General features: G+C 42.1%; 2 long non-coding RNA genes across 2 annotated transcripts; both read left to right on the forward strand.

Moving 5' to 3' along the window:
- Window positions 1-22: 22 nt before the first annotated feature.
- On the forward strand, window positions 23-8,370 carry LOC124098698 (uncharacterized). Its single transcript, XR_006853667.2, has 3 exons — window positions 23-310; window positions 775-3,953; window positions 5,474-8,370. It is a non-coding gene; the product is annotated as an uncharacterized LOC124098698 (long non-coding RNA).
- A 138-nt stretch (window positions 8,371-8,508) lies between these two features.
- On the forward strand, window positions 8,509-9,233 carry LOC131424510 (uncharacterized). The gene is made up of 2 exons (XR_009227672.1): window positions 8,509-8,690; window positions 9,007-9,233. It is a non-coding gene; the product is annotated as an uncharacterized LOC131424510 (long non-coding RNA).
- The last annotated feature ends 7,807 nt before the right edge of the window (window positions 9,234-17,040 follow it).

Genomic DNA, 17,040 nt, shown 5'->3' on the forward strand with positions numbered 1-17,040 from the left:
TCTCGCGCTCGCTTGCTCGCTCGCTCCAGTATGTAAATGTGTAATAGAAGCCAAATATGGAGCAGTTGGCTGCCGCCGCCGCAGCTCAAGGATCCGACTTCATGGGGGGGTGGGGGCACCCTCTGGCAGGCGGCCCGGCGAGCCGCACAGAGCACGGCGAGCGCACGGCGCGGCGGCCGGCCCGCGCCCTTAACCCTTCGCTGCGCGCGGCCCCGGGAGGCGGACCCCGGGGAGGCCGGCGCCGGTTCCAGAGCCGCTGGGGAGCCGGGAGCGGGAGGGGAGACCCGACCCGAGGAGACGTTCCTTCCAGGTTTGAGAAAGGGGCGGGGAACTGGGGAGATGAGGTAATTTGAGCGGTGACCGGTGCTCACGCGCCTCCCAGGTGCCTGCACCTAGTTGGAGGGGACCAAGTGACAGCGGGTGCAACTCAGGCAAACTGGGGGACTCCCCCAATGGGTGTCAGCCTTCAGCTCCGAGCCAGTGAAATACCCAAGGGGGAGGGGAAGACGGCTAATTCTAATCCCAACGCGCCCTCGCTCCCGGGCGTTCTCAGAAGCGTCTAAGCGGGCTTACTCTGATCGTCAGCTGGAAGTTAACCCTCAAACCGGCGTGGCTTCGGCTTTGGGGAATCCAGACCTCGGGTCCGCGGTGATTGCTTTAGAGTGCAACTCGGGAAACTTTTAAGGGTCCCCCACCCCCGATTGCACACGCATCCTCACCTCTCCTGCCTGTGAAAGCTGGTGACCTCCCGACTCTCCTTCTTTCTTTCTGCAGGTCCGAAAATCTGCTTTGGGCATTGAACTAGTGGGCTTGACGACTCGCGCGCTCCTCTAGCAGCTAATTCGGGATCATTAATTTAATCGGAAGTGAGGTAACCCGTGTAAGAGATAGAGAAAGTAAACCGAGCATTAAATGGCAGTTTTCGTGAATCCACGCAGAACTTCTCTGGCCTCAATTGCTAAATGTGGTCCATAACTCCCCCTCCACCCCGCCCCCTGTGTCAGTCCAACCGCCTAGGCGTGAGCTGCAATCCTCTTTGGAATGCACCTTGCCAACAGGTGTGGCACCTGGAGGAAAAGAGGACACATCCCTACTAGGGTCGCTCAGTGTGGCATTCTCTCTGCTGCAGATAGTTCTGGAAGGCCAGTAGGTGTCAGGGCAGCATTTGACCTCCTTCAGGTGCTTAGAACCAAGCGTCTAGAAACCTGATCCCTCCGTTTCTCTCGGGAAGCCGCCACTATTGACTGTAAGCTGTATTGGAGAGACCTTTTGGCTGAGTCTGCTTATGACCTAACAGTTAGTCACCAACTGAAGCAGGATACAGAATCAGTAAGAGAAATGTGTCAGCTTTTAAACAACTCTGTAGTGTTATGAGCCAATGCGCTTCAGAAATAAAAATAAGCATACTAATGAGGAAGGTGTAGAACCCCGGAAATGTTGCTTCTCACATTTTGGAACGCCATGCACATATACATGGCTACTTCAATAGAACTACTACTGCTCGCTCTCCCTCGTTTCTACAACTTTCTTTTTTTAATTTTAAAAAAAATCAGTGATTGTTAGGTTTAAACCTCGGGTTCTGCTAAAATGACATTGTTGGTCTCATTACAGCCTCTAGTGGACGGTTAACATCAGTTTCCCGTAAAGGCTCTGCCTGGTTTTGTTTTCGTTGACTTGCTTTATCAAGGTGAAGGTTAATAGTTCAGAACAAAACCGGGTAATACACCACCACCCCCCTCCTTGGGCTTTGCCACTTCTGAAAGGAATAGAAGCTTGTTGACTCAGCATAGAAGAGGTATGGGTTGTGCGGCAGGTATTATTATTATTGCCGGCCTGTGAATAAACAGAGCTTCTGCTATTCGTTTGAGTTTCAGACAGCTTTCATAAAAAAAAAACCCTCAAATTCATCTAAAATATTTTTATAACAGAAAATATTGGTTGCCATGTTTTTGGCTTCTCTGAGATGTTTTTATTCCAACTCATAATCTGCAAACTGTCCAATCCACCTCCACTCTATTTTTAGACATCTTACATTTAGAGAATTTTCAGGGGAATAAAAGCTAATATTGTAATTATTACATTGGCACACGCAGTTAATTTATGTTATTTTAACAACCTTAAACATATTAAAACACATAATTCAGATTAGAGTTAGTCAATTAATTTAAATGTTCCCTCAAGGAAGCCAAATATGTATATTACCCAAACAGTAACAACAATTAATAAGAATTATGACATTTGCTTTCTTAGCCATTAAGATTAAAGCCATAAACTGTCATTAAAATCTATAACTATTTCTTACTGTGAGAAGAAAGATTATCTTACCATGTAGTAAGACAGTCTTCTCAGAAACCTGACCTTAAGTACATACTAGGATAAACCAGCCTTTGAAAGGAAAGGAAATTGGGGGATGAGGTCTTTGGGGCCTTCCTCCTCCCTGTGTTTTAGATGGCTTAAACAACATGGAAAATAATTTTAATCCCTTTTATCTATTTTGTGAATATCTACTTTTGAAGGTTTAAAAGGGGCCAACAAGTATGTATTAGAATATATTATTTTATGTTACACACTTACTTTTTAACAGGCAGTACTCAGATTAGCAGCTGGGGCACCAATATCTGAAAGATTTTTTAGATTTTCAGAATTAAGGGTTCCCCCCACCAGGCCTGTGAAATCAGAATCTACCTTTCAGCCAGCCTCCCAAGGGAATTCTGAGAAGAACATTGGCTTATACTACAGGGCTCTGTCTAGATTAATTTGGCCATAGATGCATAACTTACTACATCTATTTTTCCCCTTTTTTATTAATTAATTTTTAAAATTAAGTTTTCTTATTTTTAAAAAAAATCACATTAGTCAAATCATTGCAACCTCAGTCTCAACCAACTGGGGGTGAAAGAAAAAAAAATGTACTGAACAGGTTCAGACTTTTTTTTTCCTTGTCATTAATCCCTGAACAAGACAGTGTAACCATTATTACATTGCATTGACATTGTGTCCAATATTATAAATAATCCAGAGATGATCTGTAGTCATAGAAGGACATGCTAAGGTTGCATATAAATACTGTGTGATTTTATATAAGAAACTTGAACATCCCAGAATTCAGGAATTGAAGAGGGGTCCTGGAACCCATCCTCCCAGCCAAGGGATGACTATATATGCTTTGTAGAAATAGGACGGTATTCCAAAAGGGCCCTGATTCATGCACATGTACACATCATCATTGCCAAAGGAAACTGCCAAGTAGCTTGCTGGGGTCTTGAACAGGAACATTTTTTTTCACAGCAGCAGAGGGAGCACAAGAGTTCTCAATGAAACCAGGCCCTTTTCAAATCGCTACAGATTTTAAATTGTTGTGTATGTTTTCATGGAAGGTAGCATGTTATATAGTTCAAAACAAAGCAAAATAAAACAAAACAAACAAGCAAATTCAAATAGCTTACCAGTTTATAACAACTAAATAATCGAACAGATTGTAAGTTAAATAAAATAAAGATATTAAGAGTTTTAGGCTTGAATTCTTAAAAGGACTTCAAAAGTCATGTTTAGAAAAGATACCTTGGCTTTTCTCTAGTCAAAAATTAAAAATAAGGCAACTCTAAGAAGAGTGTATCTGGAAATGGAGTCAGTCCCCCCAACACTGCATTAGATAAATTAAACAGAAGCCAAACATGGGGGTGAAAGTTTGTGCACTTTTTACAAACTTTAGGGCATTTGTTCTTAATGCTTACAGTAGTGAGAATTTATGTTTCAATTGTATTTATGTAGCATTTTACACTTTTTACAGCTCTTCCTTATTGCATCTTTAAAACTTCATGGAGGTGGAGAAGACACATATTACAATCCAGGCCTCAAAAAAAGTATGGGTTCAGATTCTACTTTCCTAACATGGAGTCATTGAGTTGTTCCAATAATCCCAAGGTGTTTGCAAGTGGAGGGAATCATAAAGGGTAAAGATTCCCCAACATGTTTCATCTTTTTACCATTGACAAAGCATATTAGGGGATCTTTAGCCTCTAACATGCTTTAAAAGTTCCTATATAGTAGATATTTAATAACTATTTCAATGAGATTAAGAATATAAATGATGTCTTAAATTGCTTTTTTATGTATTTATCATTCCTTTATCATCAGTTACTTATTGCATATCAACAGTAAGTAGGCCTGAGATCACAACATTAAATAAGATATCTTAACTTGCAAGGAGTACAAAGAAGAAAAAAAAATCTAATCTTTTAAAAAAACGTTAATTTTTACCATGGTGAAACACAAAAATCAAAGTTGATTGATGTATTGCTTTTCAGGATCGGATCAAACAGAGTTCCAAATACGAGAATTAAATACTAGCATCATCAAAAATTTGGGAGGCAGCAGGCAATGGTCTAACTCTTGAGCAAGACTTGACTTACAAGCTAATGCTAATATTTCAAATTTGTAAGACAAACAAAATGTGAAGATAAAAATGTGCATTTTTATCTGAATGCCCCCTCTATCAAAAAACAAATCACATAAATTACAGTGGCAAACATTTATTTATTTTTATCATTTAAAAATTGTTAAAACGAATTTCCTCCCACACTTTGGGATCCATTTGCCAAGTTTCTGCCTGGAGCAATTTGTTATGGCAGTGTAATGAATCCCAGAAAGTTTGAATTTTTAGTGGAAAGACTGGCAGAACTTTCACTCTTCTATTAGAAGGAGGGTGTAATCTAATGTGTGTCATTTAAAAACCTGAGCAAACCATAGTGTGCTTGCAAAACAAATACTCTTTCCTTAGACTGCACTTCCAATAAACCTAGGGAGACCAGAAAAGTAAAACAAACTAAAAAGAAAAGTGAAAAACCATTCACACAATAGACTCTGAGCTCAGCTGGCCACACCCAGGCTCAAGTCCCTGGGCTCCACACACATCCAGGCCCAATACTGTCTCATGCATGTTTCTGAATCATCTTTCTTGACCCTCGACCAAACTGTAGAAGAAGGGCTTCCTGGTCATAAAAATGACATCACCAATAGTCAAGAGTGGAAAGAAAGTCTTTGCATTCCAGCATCTGCCAACAGCTTATTTTGATTTAACAGTACACACATTCAGCTGTTTCAGACAACACCCTGTCAGCAATGTAAAACAGAAACAGGTAGTTCAATCTACATCTGCACTGTCCAATGGTCCAGTGTGGCCCTTGAACACCTGAAATATGGTTAGTCCAAATTGAGATGCACTGTAAATATGAAATATGCCTCAAATTTTAAAGACTTGGAGAGACACAGAGACACATACGTGTATATATACACATAATATCTCAATTTTTATATTGATTGTTGAAATGAAACTATTCAGCATATGTTAGAATTAATAAAACATATTGTTAAAATTCATCTTACCTGTTTCTTTGAACCTTTATGAATGTGGCTCCTATAAAATTTAACACCATGCATACGGAATAATTGTGTATTTTTTTTTTCTTTTCAGGTGCTGGGGATCAAACCCAGGGCCTCATGGATTCTAGGCAAATACTCTACCACTGAGCTATACCATGAGTCCCTGTATATATTTCTTTTCTTACGTTTTTATTGGTGCATTATAATTATGCATAATCATGAGATTCATTGTGCCATATTCATACATGTACATAATTTGATCAATCTCGTCCCATTCTTCTGCTCTACTGATTTCCCTTCTGCTATTATTTTTTTAATCAGTGCCTTATAATTATATATAAAAGTGGAATTCATTGTGGTATGTTCATGTATAATTCTAACGGACAGCACTGGTATAGATAATGGGTCTGAGGAGACACAGGAATTAGCTCTAAATATCCATAGTTGAAGACTTTAGAATCCTAGCATGGCTCTCTGCAGTAGTGCATAGATAACTTAGTTATTTTTTCTACTTTTCTGTGCACCAATAACCTGTGTAATGTGGTGCTTATCTCCCCTTATAACAATCACTGAAGGTTCACTGTGGGTAAATGCACAATCTATCCATTGGGGGATGGGAGATGGGCTCATAAAAATAGAACAAAAATTTTCAAGCTCATCTGTGGCTCAGTCTTTATGAGAGGGCTCAGGTACTTTGAACCCCTGGGAGGCAGATGCAAAACCTATCTGTTTTAGGAAGCCCAAGCATTCTAGCATTATAGCTGGCTTGGCTGCTTGTGGCTAAATGGTTTGGGGCTGATACCTTCTAGTGACAGATGGCTTTGGACATTGATAATGAAAATTATATAATTCGGGGCTGGGATGTGGCTCAAGCGGTAGCGCGCTCACCTGGCATGCGTGCGGCCCGGGTTCGATCCTCAGCACCACATACAAACAAAGATGTTGTGTCCGCCAAGTACTAAAAAAATAAATATTAAAAAATTCTCTCTCTCTCTACCTCTATCTCTCTCACTCTCTCTTTAAAAAAAAAAAAAAGAAAATTATATAATTCGCTGCTTAACTAGAAAATGCATCCAGGCCATTAAAAGGAAATCTATTTTATTTTCCCTTTTTTTTTAAAAAAAAATGTATAATTTATTTAGTACAATGGGATTCTTTGAAAGGAAATGAGTTGATTTTTTACCATTATTTATTTTGCAAGCAAGATCTAGATAAATTTTCATCATGAATCTCTAACCAAGACTGAATATCAGGCCGTGGCCTATAAAATATCATAATTTATGACCTTAATCATCTAAAGAATACAGTTCTTCCTACACGAAAACCAACCACACTTTAAGCTTTAGAATGGGAGAGTTGAATTTTGCTACTGGCCGGGAGCATTTGAAAATCTATATAAAGCATTTCATTAACAACTTGGCATTTTGTTTCCTCAAAAGAAATACATTTCGTAAATTAAAATCAAAGCCAAAAGCCACCATTGTTTGAACTTAAGGTAGTGGTGGTTGATGGGCTGTATATGCACTAAGTGTTGGGCGCCTCCAAGAGAGAATCATGGGCAACAACAGAGTACAGAAATAAACACTAAATCTTCATTCAAGGCGGGAAGCAACATTCTACATGTTTCTAACTTCATGACGTGGAAATAGAGGGCTGTAAGCTCTCTTTGCTACTTTATTTTTCTTAAGTAAATATTAGCCATGAGAAGCTAATCCAAATGAAGGTCAGAGTTTAAGAACATCATTTTACGAGGAATTTACTAAGTTTGCCCCAAAGAGGAAGAGTTGGAGAAAAATGCCTGGGTAAACTTTGCCTTTTTGACATGAATAACTAGAGTTCCCAGGAAAGTGCCCATGTTAGGATTTCAGGGCGGAGCCACAGGCAGTCTGGTATTTGCAGAACCTTCCCATCAGGTCTCCACAAAGTTTAACTGCAGGGAGGATTGGGAAGCTTCACGGCTGAGGACCAAAGATACTGATTTTGCTTTGCTTTTGCAGCACAGACATGAAACGCTAGCTACTGCCACAGATGCCTTCTGCCAGAGCAGAATAATAGTACTCACACTTAAACTGTAAATGACAAACGACCCCTTTTTAAGTACAAAATGAATGCACAGAATGGAGGACCCTGTCAGCTAGAATGCCAGTAAATCAAGTAGAAGAAGACAAATCACTCCCTCACGCCACTCCAGCCAAATTTTTATTCTGCAAACTGTACTGTCACGGGAGAGTTTTCCTTATTGGTCAGATATTAAGAGAAATTAGTACACTGTCATTGTAATAAATACACAAGGCATGGATGTGTGGACTCTGACAGGCAATCAGATCAAGCGATCTGTTTCCCACCCCTACCCCAGCTCTGGCTTAAAAGCTGGAGCTTAAATACCAATAGTAGGAGCATGTGACCCCATGACTCCCAGGGGCAGCTTTTCCTGCAGTCAATTTCATAACTGCATGGCTCCGCCCCTCTGCTCAGCACTTCCTTTCTCCTCCGCTACCCTCTCCCCCACCCCAGCAATGAATCACCATGCCTTTAAAGAGACTGAGATGACCCAGCCTGAACTCTGCTGGCATCCTGTAGGTTCTTATGCCAAAAAAAAAAAGGGAGTTGTTCTGTGACAGAAGCCTCGCCAGACCCTGGTGCAGGCTCGGAGGCAACAGGCTTGGGTGCTTCTCTGGGCAGATCAGCAAGGAGTTAATTTTCCTAGATCATGGTGATGATTCAGAATTGCATATCTCAGTTCATGATCAGGTTTTTAAGAACCCAGTTTGGCCCTTTGTGCAGAAAGGAATATATCAGAGAAAAAAATGTTGGCAGATCTCCGTATGCAATCAGGGCAGAGGAATTTATACCACATTCAGCCCTTTGATTTCTCCAGAACTGGCCGAGGGTGGGGTTTCCATATTTGTGCTTTGGCAAATGTGTCCAATAATTAACTCCTCCAGATATACGCTCCTGGAGTGATTGGGCGCTTATTTGTGCACTTATTAAACCAGAGATATTTTTGCCTCTTCATTTTCTAATAGGACATCTGAGCCATGCAGATTCAGTGGAAAGTGTGGGCCTTAAAGACTTGATGCCCTCCTTAAAGAGGTAAAGGTTGTCCCCCCCCCCCCACCCCGCCGCCCCACCCCCCAGCTTTGCATGTCCTTCTTTCTCTACACTTGGAAAGCCCTGTCTTTTTCTTCTCTCCCTCACCCGGTCTTTACATGGAGATTTTACCCTCAGACTTTAGATCCGGCTCAGGCACCAACACTTCTGTGAAGTCTTTCTTGATGATCACAAGAGTCTGTGGTTCTGCCCAATGTGTGAGTCAGAGAAGTGCTATTTTCTTATTCTTTTTATTTATACAATATTTTTTTAAAACCTCTCACTGAAAAAAAAAAAACTGAGGGCCATAAGCACAGATGGAGAGAGTCTCCTGAGTGAGCGTCTCTTATCTGAATACTTCCCGTTACTCCCAAACCCATTCGACCTTGGCTTACAATGCCAGCAGGCGAGTTGAATTGAGTCTGCCAAGTAGGTGCATGGAAGTCCTATCCCCAGTATTTGGGAACGCGACTTTATTTGGGAGTGTGGTTTTTGTAGATTTAACTTTATTAAGAGAGATCTTCTTGTTTTCAGGTGGATCCTAAATCTAGTATGTCTTTGTAAGGAGACACCAAAACAGAGGAGGCACAGGCAAGGGGCCACGTGAAGTTACTGTAGTTACATGGCCAACAGATACCAGAAGCTGGGAGAGGAAGGAAGACTTCTTCCCTGGGTCCTTCAGAGAGAGAGACCCTAATGACACCTCAATTTCAGACTTCTGACCTCCAGAACAAGGCGAGAGTAAATTTCTTTTTCTTTAAGTCACCCTGCTTGTGAACATTTGTTATAATGGCCCTAGAAAATGAAAATACTCTCCTAATGAGACCCATGATTGTAGATCTGCTGCAATTTTTCTTTCTTCTCTACTTACCTAGGGAGCCCTACCTCTTGGCTCTTTGGATACGCATAGGTCATCTGTTCTGAGTGTGGATTTGGTCTTGCCCCCATGACAATATCAGGAAACAAAAGACCCACTGGAATAGGAGAGCTATGTGGAGAGTTCTAGAGTTGCGTCCCCATCATTCCAGAAACAACGTCTGGCTCTGGCCCCAGACACAGAGGCTGTTGGAAGAGGTCTGAGAGAGCTCAAGTAGGCTTCTGGGCGGGCAGCAGGCCAGGCCTCAGCTCAAAGGTCTCCGGTGGGCCTCTGCAGCTCCCTCTGCTGGGCGCCAGGACGCACAGCAGCTCTCCCCCTCAGAAGCCCTGTGGCAGTGTGTGGAGTCAAGGGGAAGAGGCTGTTTGGCGCCCAGCAAGTGCAACCAAGAAACTGTCTGCCTAAAAAAAAAAAAAAAAAAAAAATATATATATATATATATATATATATATATATATGTGTGTGTGTGTGTGTGTGTGTGTGTGTGTGTGTGTGTATTCATTTGAGCAGATCTCATTCGTGCATTCAGGATAGAGGAATTTAAAAGACATTCAGCCCTTTGATTTCTCCAGATCTGGCCAAGGGCGGGTTTTCACCTTTGTGCTCAGGAAAACCAGGGTCTTGTCTGATTCTTGTGTTTCAAAAAACAACTGCAAGCTCGCTTGTCTCAGAGGTTCTCCCCAGCGGGCAGAAGGCGGCCTTCCACTCAAGCCCAGAATCCCCACGGATCCCTTCTGTTGGAGTCTCCATGAGGCGCTCCCCAGAGCTTTCCCATACACATCTCATGAAGGTCAACTCTGTCCTTCCAAGTGTTCAGGCCAAAACTCCTTGGGGCCATCACGACTCCTCTCCCTCAGACCCCACATCCAGTCTGCCCAACAATCCAGTCGGTTCCGTCTTTAAAGTACATCTGGGTTCTGGCCATTCCTCACCACCGTCCTCCATAGGGATTGTGGCCATGACCTCTTAAACTGTCTCTCTGTGGTCACCCTCACCTGTCTATTGTATGCATCAAGTGATGGACAGCCCTGCTCAGAACCTTCCCCCAGGTTGTACTTGCAGTTGAGTCAAAGCCCTTCTCTGGTCCACCATGCCTCACATGGCCAGCACACCTTTCAGCCTTAGGAACTCTCTGGGGCTCCCACACCTCCGGCCTCACTGTGCCCTTTGCTGGTGTTAAACAAGCCAGGTGCTCTCTTGCTTCAGGACCTTTCTCCTGTTTCTTCTTCTAGGAATGTTTTTCCCTTAGACATCCACATGGGTCTCTCCTTCACTGTTCCCAGTCTTTCTTCTAAGCAGTAAACTCTCAGTGAGACCTGCTGTGACCACTTACTTAAAACTGTACCCTCTGACTCTGCTGATCCACCTTGCCCTGCTCATTTATTCCAGAAATGTACTACCTTGTAATATTCAATGCCATGTACCTTTTTTGTGGTTGGTTGTTTCTTGTCAGGAAGGATTTTTGTCAGCATCAATCATCTAGGAAAGTTCTTAGCACATGATAGACACTCGCTAACTAGCCATTGACTATGAAATGAATCAATGAATGTCAGTAAGATTTTTCTAGGGCCTACTATGTGCAAAGCCTGATCAGCCTGCACACAATGATCAGCTCACTAGAAGCTGATTCAAAGCAAATCCACCTTGTCCAAGCCTTGACACATATCCTATTCACTTGTTCTTTGACCTAATCATATTGGATATGACTCTTAAAGCTAAGAATGAGTGAGGTCTCACATCAAGGCTCAAATTTATAAGGGCCTTTTTAAAAAGCAAAATTCAAAACCAGAATCCAAGACAGTATATGAGGCTCACAGTAAGTTTTGAGAAAAACAGAAAGTAGCTCAACTTTAGTTTCTAAGAATGATAGTTTGTAACAGCTACTACTCACCAAGCCCTGATTCTGTGCCCTGCATTGTGGTACAATATTTGCAGCTGTCATTTCACCACTTTGCAGTGGTGTAACCCAATGATACAGGGAGGTAGACGTCATGATTCCCATTTCTTAGTGGATGAAACCGAGACTTGTAGTGAAGAGCCCTGCTCAAGGTTCAAAGTCACCCAGAAATAGTTTAACAGCCTAGAAGTTTTAACAAGTCATTGCCTGAATGAACTAGGACAGTGAGGGTCCTAACCCCAAGGACCATTTTTAGTCTATCAATCTCTGTATTTTAGGTTCCATTTTCAAGTGAATAATACATGTATCTCAAAAATTAAAGCAGTTCTCACTGAGGATTAAATATTCCTCCAGATCCACCTAAGTGGTTTCCCAAATAACAAAACTGTGTTCCAGGTTATGATCTTTAGCCAAGCTAGCTACATCCCAGATCTTTTTATTTTCATTTCAGGACAGGGTCTTTTAAGTTGCTGAGGGTCTCCTTCAGATGCCAAGGCTGACCTTGAACTTGTGATCCTCCTGCTGCAGCCTCCTGAGTCCCTGGGAATCCAGGCTCATCACCACACCTGGCTTTCTAAGACTCTTCCCGAGTAGAAAAATGGCCTCTCCTCTGGAACGTCCCCCTGTAATAAGGACTAGCAGATTATAAAGGGCCAACGTGAATTCCAAAGACTAATTTAAGGACTTAATTCCTTTTCATTAGGCTTTGCTCTTCTTCTGTCTTTCTTCTTCTTGTCTCATCCCCAAACTTCCTGAGTCTTCTGGTACTAGAACCCAAATATAGGACCTAAAAAGTCATCTGGCCACATCAAAGTCCAAAACCCTAGAAGCTTTTCGCAGACTCCTCCATATATGTAAGGGAAAATGATCCTAGGGCTGAAATAGCTCCAGAGTTCAACAGTTTGGGAAATTTGTAGGTGGGGGAGAGAAAAAAAAAAGCAAGCCCTACATTCCCAGAGATGTGAAGAGAACCGAGCTCTCTGAAGTTGGAAGGAAGTGAGAAGACCCTATTTGTGGCTACAGGAGAGGAAAAGAAAAGAGCCCCGCAAGGAAACTACCAACAGATGGTAAATACATTTTTAATTCTTCTGTCATACTGTGTGGACTTGGGCACATTTGTCCTGCTGTGTGAGGCTCCCGAAATAGCTAGCAATGGAATTGCAGAACAGTTCTGCTGCAATTTGAGATTGAGGAAATCATGCTCGCTGACAAAACAGGAAGGGTTCATAGTAGGATGGACTGGATCTGCTCCCGGGCTGTGGCGACTCTGGGTGCCAGCTGCTAGCAGTCTGGGTGCAGGGAAATTCTCTCGTGTCAGGTGTCACTGGTGATGTTTTGAAACAGACTTTTGGAAATTGTCCTCCAAGCTCCAGTGACAATTATTAAATGTCGACACTATCTCTATGAGAACTCTAAAGGTCAAAGGGACTCATGTCCATTTATTTCAGAGTCCCTAGTCCCCTGGGGATCATCACAAAACACAGGTGGCAGCCCAAAACTTATGGACTCTTCCTCAGAATTTAAGTTTGGGTAAAAATGTTCCCAGAGAATATTGTAGGAATTCCAACAGCAGAAAAAGGAGCAAATATGATCACAGACTGCTCAGCAAGGAGCTTTCAGAAGTAGGATGCACGCAGCACTAATTGACTCTATTGGATTAGGTAGGTGACCGGAGACTGTTACCAGGAATGTGTTAGGCTCCCCTTCACAATGCCACCTCCCACTACATCAAGAAAAGGGGAAAAGCGTTGACAATTCTCATTGGATACAGAATATCGAAGTGACAGAGGCCTGCTACTTACTCACAGTTTGGAAATACAACTTTTACCGTCCTGTATTATTAGAGCCAGAAGCATCCTTAGAAAGTCTATTTCAATTTCTCTTAGACAAGAATCTGGGATAAAGAGTTGCAAGAAATTGGCAAAGATCAAGCAATTAGTTAGTGGCAAATTCAGTTCCTGGAACCCAAGACATCTCTCCATTCTGTGTTTGTTCTCCAGCATCATGGGTGGTGAACACTGATGTGATACCCCAACTCCAATTGGAGGCAACCTTGGTCATGGCCGCCCTTGTACCTGGGCTCATATAACACAGATGATGGAGTCTCTGGCTGGCCTGGGGCTGTCTGGGAAATTGGTTGACATTCTTTATAGGTTAGGTTGCAAGATAAATTGTATTTGTTAATGTCTGTCCTAAACTCCTGTGAGTTGTGTCTGGGATTTATATTGGTGCTATGCTATTTGGCACAGTTAGGTCCTCATTTCATGAAATAGCTGAAGATTGGTCATTTGGAATGGAAAGACACTGACAGAAGAGAACCAGGAACCTGACATCATTTCTTCCCACCCAGGGCCTCCTGGTCTAGAAACTTCTCCTGGCCTCTTTTGAAAGTAAGGGTAGGTGGGAAGAAAAGGCAATGATGTCTTTTTAGTAAAAGAATAACAAAAACACTCTATTCTGCTCTATTGATGGAATCTTGATTTCACAAGGTTAAAGTGTCTACAAGATGAGGGCTGGGGTTGTGGCTCAGTGGTAGAGCACTCGCTTAGTACACGTGAGGCACTGGGTTCTATTCTCAGCACCACATAAATATAAAAAAGTGATTAAAGGTATTGTGTCTATCAACAACTAAAAAAAAAATTTAAGTTTCTACAAGATGAAATGTTTCTTGTTCAAAGTGACTTACACATTCATAGACCATTTTCCCAATGGGTACCCATGTATCTCATTAATAAAACTCTTCTCAACCAGCTATTTTGAAAATGTTCTTCTCTCCCGGTTTCTAGAAAGTTAATCATTAAGCTCCTCATAGCTAGTTTAGCAATAAGGTCTGCTAAATTTTGTAATTCTATTAAGCATTGTGAATTGTGATGTGTCATTTTTTGCACATGACGTCCACAATATTTTTCTTTTGCTTCTGCAGTGGAAAAGTTTACCTCTGTGGTTCCGCATGACATTATTTGTTTTGAGAATCAATTTGATCATTCTGAATGCTCTTGGTAAATGTCTTGGCTATTGCCATGGTCTTGTTGCAGATTTGGGGGGAATGATCTTAGTGAGTTATTTTCAGCAAAGCAGTGATGAAGGCACACTTTAGCTTATCTCATTCCTGTGATCCAAATTTGATTATCTAGCTAATATCACTGGGGACAATTGAAGCTTTAATAATTACAGCTCAAGGCCTTGGGGAAAAAAAAGAAAGGAAGAAATTATGTTTGCCCCATAGTCACACACAGTCCTTCAGAGTGACCATCTGAGAGCCTGTTTGGCTGCTTTAAAAAAATGTAGATTGATATCAAGATTCCATTTTAAGAGTTCAAATTCAGTTGACAGTCTGTTTGAAATGGAAACAAAAGTGAGATATACACAGTTGTTTTGTGTAGAAGGGCTGAACATTGCTTATCTGGAAGAGTAAAAAGCAAAAGACTGAATTTATTTTCCTTCTGGAGGATGATTTTAGGATCTTCTCTCCCACAAGGACCTGCCATGATTCTTGCTCATGATGTGCTGTTTCATTCTGTGCCAACACAGTTGAAGCCATTCCTGCTTCTAGCCAAGGGCTCTTCCTGTGGCCAGATGCCAGTTGTACCCTTAGATTCCCATGAGCTCAGAAACAAAACAGCTTCCCAGTGAAGTGCAATGTTGACTCTGTTTTACATACCTGTGTGGCACCTGAGGGTGATACTGTTCGGCATTTTAGGTAGACAAGGAGAGAGAGAAAATTCATTATCACTGGGAGACGACTCCAAGTGGAGCCACCATACAGGAAGTCAGAGGGCAGCCTGGGGATGCTGCACGCATGTGCTCTCCACAGCCACTCTGACCTCTGCACACAGTATCCACGTGTTAGGCTGGGGACGAAAAGATACAAATGGCTACACAGAGGAACAGTGCATTCCAGGAGTTAAAGAAGTGTGGAGTGGCTCAGTTCCCTGAAGCCAGTGTTTCTTCCTTGTGACAAGAGAAAGAGATGAACACATTACTGTATCCACAACAGCTTGGATGAATCCCACCATGTAGGGTAGCACAAAGGAGACAACCATAGCACAATGCTGCATTATTGCATTGGTACGAAATTCAAAAGCATACCAAATGATCATGCTACCAATGAGTGCAACAGTTTTCCTCTGAGGAAGGGAGAGAGGATTGTGATTGAAAGGCTTCTAGGGTGCTAGAAAGTTCTATCTTGACCTGGGTGGTGGTCACAGTGGTGTTCACTATGTGATAATATGGGACGCCTTCTCCTTGTGGTGGGCAACTTTTCTGCAGGAATGATTCACTTCAATTAGGAAGTTTAAAAACAATGCCCCTAATAGGCGAGATGATTTTTTTTTAAAGGTTAAAATAGCATTTTGCCCTATCAAAGCCAATGGATATTTATTGTACAGAAAAAATGCAAAATTCAAAGAAACTCAAGTAAAAAAAAAAATGACATGAGATCCCCTAGCAGGGCCACAGACACTGTCCTGTTCGTGACAGGGACTGTGCACTCCCATTGCTGGTCATGGTTAACTGCTCTATCTACTCAAGTCCAACATACATATGTACATCCAATCGCCGATAGAAATGTATGCTGTGAGCACCCGAAGAATAGCACTCTGTTCCTAATAGCCCCGATCTGAGAATAACAAAATGTCCATCAAAAGTAGAGTAGATAAATAAAGTGTCACGCATCCAGCCTTGGAACACCATACAGCACTGGGCATGCAAGGGCCACAGTTCTCTCGGCCGCATGGACCAATCTCAGAAGCCTTATGGTCACAGTTAGGAGGAAGGACCCAAAACTACATGCTCCCATGAAAGTTTAGAAAGCAAGAAAAATAAAATACCGATCAATACATTCTTGGGTGGAAAAACTACAAAGGAAAGGTTAGCATAAGAGGGCAGTGGTGACCTCGTGAGACGAGTGTGGCTGTGGGTGGGAAGGGGTGTTGGTTCTGGGCCAGGCTGCATTTCCTCTCTTGTTTATGTGAATGTTCACTTTATTACGATGTGTTAACTTGTACTTTCTATGTCATGCACTTTCCCAAAAGTATATTTCACAACAAAAAGAATATAAAAAAAATCACATGAAACCTAATTCCTGAGAGAGAGTGATTTGAACGCATTGGTGTGTGTATAACTGCCAACCTTCTTTAATGCCGTCTACTTATTCTGTCCACATTGCTTTGTGGTCCTCTTTAATTTTTTAATTTTTTCTTAATGATATATCTTCCCAGAAGACTCCCTCTTTGGTGTTTTTTTTTTTCCATTTTGATTTAATTTTAACTAAAAGTAAATATCATACAAGCTTTATGCCTCTCTGGAAGCCTAAAGCCTTGGAGTGGCTTTCAGGAAATTAGGTTGCTTTAGTCTAAGCTACATTGATTCATAAACCAATCTACAGGATTTTGCCGTAGCTCATGGGAGACTTTCCCTTCTCTGTTAATAATGCGGCTGCTTCAAAAGGAAAAAAGAGAGAAAGAAAGAAAGAAAACACTTTTCATCTCTTCAGAGTGCTCTATTTTCACAAGGAAAGGCCAGACAGACGGGCAAAAGGTCAGCAGGGTGTGGCCGGGTTGGGGGGGGCGGGTTGAGGCCAGGGAGGAGATCAGCCTAAAACTGACTGCACCCATGCCCTGCCAAGCTCAAGCCGAGCTGACCCAGCCAGTACCAGGAAGCAGATCTTCACACTGATCTGGGGATTATTTTTTAAACCCCACAGTAATTCCAATACTTTTTCTTGCCTCTGAGTTGGCAGCAGGGTGCTTCCCTCTGCCTGGAAAACCCTTCCTGTCCCCTTCTCTGAGCAACCAAG

Source organism: Marmota monax, unplaced genomic scaffold (assembly GCF_021218885.2).
Source record: "Marmota monax isolate L192 unplaced genomic scaffold, Marmota_monax_Labrador192_F-V1.1 WCK01_AAM20220418_F8-fsc00029, whole genome shotgun sequence".
Lineage (NCBI taxonomy): Eukaryota > Metazoa > Chordata > Mammalia > Rodentia > Sciuridae > Marmota > Marmota monax.